An 11825-nucleotide genomic window follows, 5' to 3' on the forward strand; every position below is an offset into this window, starting at 1 on the left:
TGTCCTTGAACAGTGGGAATTCAAGCATTGACCCTCTTTAATTCTTTATTCGTGGATTGTAGAAGATGATTTTAATTGGTAGATAATCATTATTTTTGGGTGTCAATGGATCAAGATAAGTTTATACGCAAGATGGTTCACATGTGGAAAACATTTGTTGATCTCTTGTTAAACTCTTACCACATATTTGTGGGAGCTCACTCTTTCACCTTGTCTCATAGACTCACCGATAATTTCAAAGAAGTCTCAATGGAAATCTATCAATGAGATTTTTTAAGCTCAGTCTTTCACCTTGTCTTGTAGACTCACCCATCATTTCAAAGATGTCTCAATGGAAAACCATCAATGGGATTCTTTTCAAGAGATCCCTTTCATAGGGACATGTTTTCTTTTACTCTTTTTTCCTTGTAATCTCATTTTTATGGAATTTTCGCTAAGATATGCCTATTATTTCTCCACATTTTGTAAAAGAGTAGATAGTGCCATGTCACTATAAATTGACATTAGTAAGATCCTTCTTTTCTTCCACCATCATTTGAGAGGAATGCCCTCATCACCATTTGGAGAAGGTGTTGCTATCCTCTTGGATTAGTGGAAGTATCATATGTGGAGAAAACTCATGCATGTTCATGGACGTCCACTTATCTTCATGTGTACACTGCACTTGTGAGGATGATCAAGGTATAACCCATAAGGAGTGTTATAGGTCAAGCAAATTTTATAGAGTCATCATTTATCAACACATTAGTCTCTTTATGTATTGAATTGTTGTTAACACCATGTCTTCCATTATATCCAAAACCTTGTAATAAAGCCTATTATTGATAAAGGGATTTTCCATTTATATCAGCTAATTCTTGTACAATATTTCTTCTTGTTTGTATTGAGGGGAAGTGTTAAGAATTGGACATCAATTTGATTTGGGGGCTTTAAATCGATATTCACGTGATTAGTGGATGGGGATATTGGATGGGATTTGGATAGATACTTGGTCCTAATTAGTGGGTGGTCATCCCTCTTTGTATGTGTGGATCATCTTAGCCCTGTTTGATAACGCTAAAACTCAATATAAGTTGATTTGTTGACTTAGTTGTGTGGCCCTCCATCTCTCTCCTCTCCCACTTTGTGTGAGCTACATCCTCGATACATCTTTAGCTTGAGCACTCATCTTTTGCAACAGCCTTCCCATCATGGACTAACTCCTTGTCGCATTTATGTGTGGCTAGAGTATGGCCATTTCGTTCAATAATGAATTTCTTTCAATCTCATGTAGTATATCTTCAAGGAAAGAAAGTTTAATGCAAAATATCTTTGGTATGTTACTTTCTATTGGGACTAGGTTTGAGGATCCCAAATTGGTCCTGCATGGATACCATCTGAACACCCTGTAAGTGATCACTAGGTGTTTATTAGGATTTGGACTCTCTACACCACTTTCATGTCCTAAAATTATACTAGTATTCATTTAGGTGAAAATAAAAACTTACCAAGTTTACATCCATAACACTAAGTAATCCTTAAATGGAAATTTTCACGAGGAAATCACTGGCTCACCTGTGATTTCAATCATTTGCATGGTTTCGATGGCCTTCATGGGGTAGTCCTTGCTCAAGTGGCCATGTTTCATGCACTAAAAGAAAATTTCTATGTGCTTGGCTAACCTTGCAAGATTGTGTTCTTTGAATGGATTCTCTCTCTTGAAAGTAGAGAAAAATGTTCAATTCTCCTAAAATCACCATTTGTTTTTTCTATGGGTGGATTACTAGATGTTGGGTATTGCAATCCAAAGGATGTTGATTTGGCTCTAGCATGGAGCTGCTAGGTGGAGATATCATGCCCCATAGCACCTTATCATTGAAGTTCCTAGATATCATTATTGGTGACCTTTTGGATCAAGGGCGCGGCGCTCTTCACTTGATAAAATTCATTATTTTCTAGCTGTATGTCGTTTTACCTTGTGTGGTGTTAACTATGTGTTGGAGACTTGGAGGGTTGAACATTTTTCATCCCTTACAGATCTTTGTAGTCTTCTTCTCCATATGTCATCAAGTCTCACATTGTGAGCTCCAATAAGCTTGTTAGGATGAGGATTCAATGATGAGATGTGCCTATCTTGATATTGTATTGTGGGATTGCAATATCATACATCTCTTACATTAGGTAACCTTCTTGAGCTTAGCTCTCCATCGTAGCTCTCCATCATAATACTATTTTGATATTCTTGGATCTTCCACAGCATCCATTTGGTATTGCTATGCCTATTCTTTTTCAGTCCAAATCGATTTAGTTTTATCGATTGGTACAAAGCCACATGGATATGATGAAGGAAGACGTTACAAAGCTTGAGAAGTTTACTGGTTTGAATTTCCCGACTTGAAGGTTGAGTTTTTGTTTCTATTTCATGGAAAAGAGCTTGTGTTCAATTGTTTCAGGTACCAAGAAGAAGTTGAGCAATAATGAGGGCTCTGAGAAGATTCACCAATGGGAAGTTGAGAATGACAGAGCACTCAGGATTCCTAAGAGGGAACTCAAGATAAAATACAATCATCACCTTGATCTTTCAAATTAAAGCTTGCCAATGAGAATTAGGTGGCCATGGAAACACTATTTGGCTCTCAGATGAAGAACTCAAAGGTAATGCTCAAGCAAGAGTCTTTTGTCTTGAAGATGACTTCAGATGTCAAGCTTGGTAGGCACCTCAACAAACTTTGCTCCATCATCAAGTAGCTCATGGATCTAGGAGTTTGAATTGAGGAAGATGACTCAAAAGCTACACTTTTGCCCATTCTTTCACTTGCATATGATGATATAGTGAAACTATGTCATGTTAGAAGTGATGTGATCCTAAGGGAGATGATCTCAACTTTGCTACATGAAGAGAGACAACTTTCTTTCCCTTTAAGAATCGGGAGCATGTTTACCTACGTAAGAGCTGTGGATTTAAGTGCAACTATGGCGGCAAGCCTAGACATTTTTGCTGTAGGAAGAATAAGGATGCCAAGAAGAAAGACGAAGAAGGAAGGAGCCAATCATATTACAAAGTAGTTTGCGGGATTGTGTGTTGCAACTGATCCAAATGCAATCAGTGTGATGAATGGGATTTTTGCCAAAGCTCTATCAATTTCCTATTTTCCTAGTTTTTTGTTTTGGTTTGCAGTATGCAATAGTTGTAGCCCTTTTGTTAGTTGATTCATCATTGTGTGGTAGTTCCTATTTTATGTCTCTTCTCCTCACTACTACCATTAGCTCCTTTTACGGCGCTTTTTTTCTAGAAGATGGCCAAATTGATAGAGGAAGCTTTGCTTGCTCTAGTGCTTCATGGGTGATCATAGGAGGCCGATCTTGTTTTCATTAGATTTTTGTTTGCTTCAGTTGTTAGTGATCTATTGATTTGGAATCACAGCTGGTGGCCCATATTTAGTGATCATGAGTTGTGCCATCAACCAATCACGGGTGGCTGAATTTAGCTAGTAGCCCTTTGCTTGTTTCAAAACTACATTGGGTCTAATAGATATGCTTGTTTCAGAACTACATTGGGTCTAATAGATGTGCTTGTTCCCTGGCAAATCATGCCATTACCTCACCACGGGTTACTGCGCGAGTGCATACAACGAGAGACCTCCAAGTAGGCGTTCTCCTTGTCTAAGTCCTCTTAGGCATACTTATGTAGGCCTTGTCTCTTGCGCATTGCCGTAGCTGGGAAGGGCCTTAAGATATCTTCCATCGACTCGTGTTTGTCGTATGCACAGTGTGGAGCGTGGATTGTGGAAAGTCCTGGGACCCTCAGCCTGAATGGATTCTTGAGCACCGGATTCTCCTCCACCAGCCATGTGAAAATCCTACGAGGTGAAACCGTAAAGGTGAAAGCACTTTCAACATGTCAGACGTTAGGGAAGAGCCTTGTTAGGGATTCGAAATTCCTGACAACATAGGCCATGCCTGGCTCCAACTTCTCCAGGTCCATCTTCTTCAGCTTCCTCTTCCCCTCTAGACCCTGCTCCATACCCTGCTCCAACTGCAAGAATCCTCAAAGCTCAGAGACCTGTTCCTAGCTCGACGTCACAAAGTAAGGTATGTTTCTGACTCCAAGAAATCCTGTTGAGGTGCATATGTGGGGAGCTACTGTCATTCTTCTTCCCACATGAGAGGCCTTGGAACTGGATATTGTAGAGGTTGTCTTTGCGGAATAGTTTCCTGAGTCCTTGACGTATCGTGCGGCACATTGTAGAAGGTAGTTCATAGGGTGGCGCAACAATTTCTCCAGACATTGATGGGTTTTGGATAGCACCAAGCTAGTGCTATGCTAGGAAGAAAGAGGGTGTGGATGGTGGTTGGGGCGAGTCGCTGTGAATAGCAGAGATGGCAGCTAGCTTTTGTGCGAGGGGGCTGTAGCAGGGAGTCGGCCCAACATGATGGGGTAGGAGCTGCTTGGGTTTGGTGATGGATTTGGCTTCACTGAGGGCCTTGAGGCAATTGAGCAGCTATCCGTAGGGACTTTGCAAGGACCTCATCAACGGCAATGCTACGGTACCTCATGAGAGCTTTTTGAAGAGAACAAAAGGCCAAGCCAGCTTCAGTGGGTAGATTTCTAATGCACTGCGGCTGGAACACGACGTTAGTGAAGCAAATATAGAGATCTGCGAGCCCATGCAACTGGAGAGTGCAGAAGAAGGCAGCAGGTTGGGCGACGATGGAGGAAGCAAGCTTGGCGAGTGGGATGGAGGGAAGCTGATGCCCACTCTGCATTTCTTGTTTCGCACGGCCAGTCTTGCAAGTCTCTCACATATCAATCTCATTTGTAATGCAACTCTGCACAATGTCTATAGGTCTCAATATTGCAGAATTATTCAATAAGTCGAGGCCAATGAGCTGTGATGGGGAGGCCTTAGGGAGGGCAAAGAAGAAGACATGAACACAGGCTAAAAAGTCATCGACTATGTCATGGGGATTATATTCATAAGTGAATATAATCTTCCTATGAAACATATTTTTTTAAAACAAATTTAAAACTTTTTTTTAGACTCATACCCATTTGGTTGTGTTGTGGAAATGTGTAGGAACTCACCTTAGCCAACAACCTCTAGAATGGCCGGTAAGAATTTCAAGCGCAGAGTGGATGGCCTTTGTTTGCTTGATTCAAAAATGCCCACTTGATCACAAGAAGTTCATAGCTTTGAGGACCTTCAACAACCACAAGCGAATTATACACAACATGTCTCCCATTCCACACTTGAAGTGTGGACCAAAGACACGACGAGCATGTAAAGAAGGGAAAAGTGAAGATGTAGTCAGTGCTTCTCGTCACATACAATGGTCAATAAAGCGCTCACTTTTGGTCAAAGGGAGGTATGAAAATTCGAAGGATCAGGCATTATATAGAGCAAAGTGTACGGCTAAAAAACTATGGAAGACCTTGCCTTGCAAAGAAGGGATGGATGAAGCACAGTGGATCAAGGACCATGGTCAGGGCATCATGGCTACATGGGAAGCTCCGGCTCGCAAGGAGAAGCGTTTGTGCAAGACATCTGAGAGGGACCCTTCATGCCCCTATGGCCACATCCCTCGTCCCAAAGGCAAACTATGATAACCCTATTATTGATTCGTCCTCACAGGAGGACTAAAGACAGATTTGCATCTTGTGCTTTCTATTAAAAAAGACAACTATTGTAATCTTTATTTTGGAAATAGCTTCTCAATAGCTTTGCAAGCCTTGTTTCTCGTGAGTCATAATAGAAGCCTTTCCTTTGTTATAAATGTTTCTCTTTTCAATCATATAAAGTACCATTACCTTTTCAATCATAGCATTAACTTCTTTTACAACCCTTTGATAGTATTGCCATCACATGTGATGAGAAGAGGCTTAAGTATAAGTAACATTATAAGAATAAGATATTTGGCATTTCTACTTATTCATGCATACTTTTAGGCATCGTATAGACTGTCAACATGGCAATTACAATACAAAAAGATGCATTTCACATATGTGTGAGCATGCACATAAACTTACCATATGATCCTACTATTTGCACACAAACAAATATTTTGAGTCATTCAAAATAGTATACTAAATTTCACTATTTTGAAGATAGATTTCATTCACACCGATATTTATAAATGAGGGTTGCAACATCCGGATTGCACTGATAGTGTCACATACCCCATTGTGAAAACGTTAATGGTTGAAGCGCTATTTTTAAAAACAAAGAATTTTTCATTCATCAACATACAAAAAAGGATCAATTTGTCATCAATAACAACAATTTGATGATGGAATGGTTCATAATAACAATAATCCAACTAGCAATCCATGCATAACTGAGAAACATAATTCATCCACTTATAATGAGGCTTTCTTGTCTAATTTTTGCTGCATGGACAAATGGGTTGGTCGAATTGGTTTCTTGAAATCTGCTACAACATCTATAGCACTCTTCACACCATGTTTTTGCACTCTGCCCTCAAAAAAAGGCTTCTTACGGATAATTGAGTTGTCCATTCCATCTTCAAGGCCGCAAAAAGAATTAGCCTCAACATGCATATGTGCACTAGCCTTCACGTCAAGGAATGTTTGCTTCAAACGGTGTGTGAGAGAAGCCAAGTGCAATAGTAAACTGCAATCATCACCTGCAATTACACAATTACATTCCGTAGTTAGGTTGTTAATCCCTTAAACAAATACAACCAAATACTAGATAAGGTAGTTTTCACACCTATACTCCCCCGTACCCAAGTGGAGTAGCCCATTTTGTAAGAAGCATAGGAAGCATGGAGGGATATGCGTCCTAATATGCTTGTCTATCCAATGACCATTCCCATTTCATGCTAGACATATGTTTATAACCTGAATCCTTCCCACTAGTATAAACCAAAGTAATGGCCCCAAGTTTTGTGGTGGGAAAATTCCCATAGTCAATCTCCACCCACCAATACCATTGGGTGTATGGGTTTGTGGGCATGTATGTTGCTGGAATGCCAAATGTCCCAGGACTTTGGGCTTCCACTAGGTCATAAATGGCTGTCTTCAAGTATTTTGGTAAAGAGGCCATGCCAACCCTAAACTCCTTCAAATCTTGGTCCTCATCTGTAAACACATGCCCAAATTGTGTTAATGAGCGTTGTGCTCGTGACATCCAAGTATTAAATGCACAATTATAATATGTTTTTATCAGGTTGTGAAATACCTTCAAATGTTGCATCGTGTAATCCACGCACATGCAATCTCCATTGTGGGGCTTGCATGCCATGCACAATTTGACCATTCCCCAAATGCGCAACCCCATCTCTGACAAAGCACAAAAATCGTGGGGGAATGTATTTCTTCACTTGTGATTCGATTCACTCACCCTTCCCATTTGTGTCTAAGCAAATGCACATCCTATCTATTTTACCCAAGATGATCCATAGGAGTAGAGGACCCCAATTTAGGGGTGGGCAAAATTGGAAACTCCTCTCTTCAATATATGCCCACCTCATGGAGCTTCCACTTGGGACGCCTATTGGTGGAACACCATATTTCCAAGGAGAGTCCACCTCTACCATATTATATATCTTAGACTTTAACATAGGAGACATCCTTCCCATTCCCTCCCTAAAGGATTGCATATCTACAATCGCCTCCAGACATTCCAAGTCTTGCTCTTCTTCCCATTCAATATCATCCCACTCAATGTCATCAAAATCTTGCATGAGCCATGCTAGGTCACGAGCAATGCTTGGAGTGATCTCCTTGGAATTGTGATTGCACATTGAACCATAAATATACATTTTAGGCAGACACATATGATCACCTTGCTTTAAAGACTCCATTGTAGATGAGTACATACCTATGAGTGATATGGCCTCTTGGAAGTCTGATTCAATCCTCTGTATCAAGGTTTGGGTTTCGTCGAGGTGAGGACCCACATCTGCAACATAGGAAAAGCATTAGCCTTCTAAACACTCTACAATTTATTATCTATGGTGAGAGGTGTTGCACAAGAAAGATTCATACCGTCATCATTCCTTGCACTCGAATACGTATCAGATCCATTAGAAGCAAATGTACACAGAGTGGATATAGAAGGTTTCAACCTGCCTAATTCTGTTGCATATAATTGATGGCATCGCTGCACAATTGTGTGTAGTTCAAAACCCTTGAGTATCATCACCTTCATTTGGTGCTTACAAATGTTACCCTTTCTTGACCACGCACATGTGCAACCTGCCCACCTAAGGCTTACATTGTAGACAGTATATTCTATCTCTGGATTCTTTTGACTTTTGACTTAAATTGTGCATTCATCTTCATTCGATAATGTCAGAAAGTCATCAGGTATCTCCTTTGCTCGAGCCAAAGAGTGATATATCAAGCTATCAATAGAAAAGTTTGGAAGAAAACTGGCATCTTCTTGAATCTCCATGTACCAATAGTATGGCAAGCATGTAGATGTGAGGTGATGCACAAGCCAATCGATGCGACGACCAAAAATAGTTTTCTTCCCACACAAAAATCTTGATTTAAGAGTCACATGGTAAGATTCTATTGCTCCATTGGTATCTTGGTTTGCATGAGGAAGTGTGCGCACCCACATTGCTGCAATAGAGAGTAGAAATAAGTTTTGAGAGCACCAAATATCCCCATATGAAGAGTTTCACGCAATAGGATTTAGGGTTGTGGGCTTCGTATACTAATGAAGTCGGTGAGCCCATCTCTCCTCGAAGTATTCCATGAATGCAATCTCCATCGCAAAATCTTTTTTGAATTGTTCAATCAAGAGTTTTGCTTGCTCAATTAGCTCTGCATCAGACAAAGGCTTGTCTATCCACATATCCATAATGACTCCAAGTCTTCTAAACATCTCTGCTCGGTTGGCCCAATTGTCACGAACCTTTATGATGAGATGCTTCAACTAACACCGACATACATGCCATAGGCAAAGGTATATTGGCACATTAAAGACATGCCTAGATAAGAGAGACTTTGAATTAATAGCAAGGAATTGAAGACAAGGTATGATTAGGTAATAGCTAAAGTTAGCACCTTGGAGAAATATGAAAGAGTACCGAAGAGCTTCGATTTCAATGCAAGCATCATCTACCATAAATGCATTCAACTCCCATGACTTGTTGACATCAAGTACACGGTTTCTCAATTCAGTCAGCCAATAGCCTAGGGGGTCCACTAGGGTTTATCGTATGGTACCACGTGAGTGTAAGGGAGGGGGGTTATATAAGGGAAGGAAGGTACATTTTATAAGGTAAGGTCCCGTAAATAGGGGGTAGATAAGGGAATTTTTCATATATTTATTGCACATAGGTGACGTCTCCTTATTACTACTAGTGAATCCCCCATGGCCAATAGACTATTGTGGTTATAGTTGAGCTTGAGGTGATGATCCAAGCTACTGGCACACCATTACGATGTCTATCAAATACCAAAATTGTGTATAGTTGAAACTGTAAAAAAAGGAAAAAGCACTACTATTAGAGAATGTGGATAGAAGATACACATTATAAATACTTACTAGAATGTGACTCACAATTTTCGTACCTTATAAATATTGGTGCCGAATGTTAAATCCATTGAAACTAGGCTCTCATGACCAAACAAGTCCATCTTTTGTAACTGCCATGGTGATTGAATTCCTAGGACGAACTCACTCAAACCATCCATAGTTTGTTCTTTGTATGCAAAGACATTTTTCTTGTTTTCCTTGACCCACATGCGAATGCTTTGGGCATCATTAGAATGTAGTTGATATGTGTCCGCCGATGCAAGGCACTTTGCAACATTCAATATATCTCTAATTGATAGAAAGTCATCCCTTACAAGGGCATAGTTTGGATTCGTTTGTTGCCTTACATGCACTGATGCAATATGGTTATCAAGGACTTGCAATGGAGTGAAACCTTTGCACATGTTAAAAATCCAAGTTTTTTCTCTATGGACAACCATGGAACGAAGGTTGCATTTGACTTGCGAGCAACGTCTTCTTCAAGCTTCCCATGACAAAATCTATCGCTTGAATCAGTGTGGTGCATCATTATGTAAGAAATATAGCCCACATTATCCCAATGGTACAACTACTTGATGATAAAGTGGCATAGATAGCCCCTTCCTTTCCGTGCTCGAATTGCATGGGGCCTTGAACCCGGTCCAGATTAGACAATCTAGAGGTTTCAATACCTCATGCCTTGAATCGATGGGACCATATGAGCACCAATATCTATGAAGAAAATATGATCGTACCAATGATTACAATGAAGTCTTTCATTTTATGACACAATGAATTCTATAGGCTAGATTGAACTTATGTTTTCTTCAACAACCAAGACTCTGGGGTTGATTGGAGAAGTGATTTTGGCTCCCTGCGCTCAGTCTTGTCAATGCAAAAGAAGGTGGGAAAATCAGGGTTATTGCTCTCCCCCTCAATGAAGTCATCCACTCGATGCAATTCCACATATGCAACACGCATAACCTTGTAGGGGGAATAGGATCCTCAACCAATTCCCAATCTAGTTGACTCGCGCTAAAGCTACCTTCTGGTGGACATTGGAGTTTGCTCACATGATATCCATGTTTGAGTTTGGACAACCATATGGGCATGGACTCAATCCGTGCAAGTCTATTTGCAAAGGCAAATGTTAGTGAAAGAGTGTTAACTAACATCCAAGCATGCAATGTGTTATGGACACCTAATATTAAGAAGCACATCATACGAATAAGAAAATAAGATTTGCAATGAAAGGACTGGAGACAAGATTTTGACATACGCATTGATAGGGAGTGACGATGAGGAAGCCATGCACTGAAATGGTGAACTCCAACTAAATCCTCCACAAGCTTAGCGATTCTACAAGTAAGCCCACAAAATATTGTTCTTGCTCAAAAGATGTATTGTGTGAAAGCCAAAAAATCTAATAATTTCTAGTTTCAAAGAAAAGTATTACATTCCATATGTGAATGCAACGATGATTGGGAGGCCAATAAGGTAATTAAAAATGCAACCATTACCAACGATGATAAGGAAACGCAAACTCTTACCAGGCGAGCAAGGTTGGAGGGGACGAGGGCCTGCCTTCGAATGCTTCTACAGTGGAGGCGTCATCAATAATCAAGCGTACTGGAGAGCTTCGTTGACGAGGAATGGGTAAGCTGGTCACTACGGGTGCTTCAGAAATCCAAGGCGCAAGGTAAGCTCAGAGTTGGTGTTGTGGAGTCTAGACTCTACATAGATTGTTGTGACAGCCTGTAGGGAGGGCCGGTGCCTGATCGTCAACCTGGAAGCTTGGAACAGCTAGAGCCTGGAACAACTAGAGCTTGGAAGAAGCTAGAAGCATTGATGTTGAAATTTGGCGCATCAGAGTCTGAGAGACGAGCGTGAGGGGCCAACCGCCAGGGTGAAAGAATTCGTAGGGACGGTGGACGCGATGCTCCGTTTGAAGTTTCCGTTCAGGCTGAGGGTCCCATCAACTTTCCACGCTCCATGCTGTGCATAGGAGAAACGCGGGTCGATGGAAGATATCTTGAGGCCTGGGAAGTACTAGTCTACCGACGTCAATGCCAGATTGCGTAGAATATTACATACCAATCTTTTGCCACTTACTAGTGCTCGACAAAAATGTCTTTTTGAGCCTTGAAAATTAAAGGTACCACCAAGATCGAACCAGGGCGAAATTATAAAAGTCCAAATAAAGTTGCACTATTACCGGGATTTATAACTAAAATATGTAAATGCTGGCGCTTAAAATTAAGGCAACCTTCACCTCGAACCGGGATTTTTCAATTTCAACCGGAAATTTTATATGCTCAACCACTGTCACTTACGTATAAGAATATTACGTGC

The 11825-nt window shown here is 40.7% G+C and overlaps 1 pseudogene; it reads right to left on the minus strand.

The window, feature by feature from the left end:
* Nucleotides 1–8666: 8666 nt before the first annotated feature.
* Nucleotides 8667–9562, minus strand: LOC147886215 (uncharacterized; annotated as a pseudogene).
* Between the last annotated feature and the right edge of the window lie 2263 nt (nt 9563–11825).

The sequence above is a fragment of the Dipteris shenzhenensis genome, chromosome 24 (genome assembly GCF_047967505.1).
Source record: "Dipteris shenzhenensis isolate YYH24624 ecotype China chromosome 24, Dip_SZ_1.0, whole genome shotgun sequence".
Lineage (NCBI taxonomy): Eukaryota > Viridiplantae > Streptophyta > Polypodiopsida > Gleicheniales > Dipteridaceae > Dipteris > Dipteris shenzhenensis.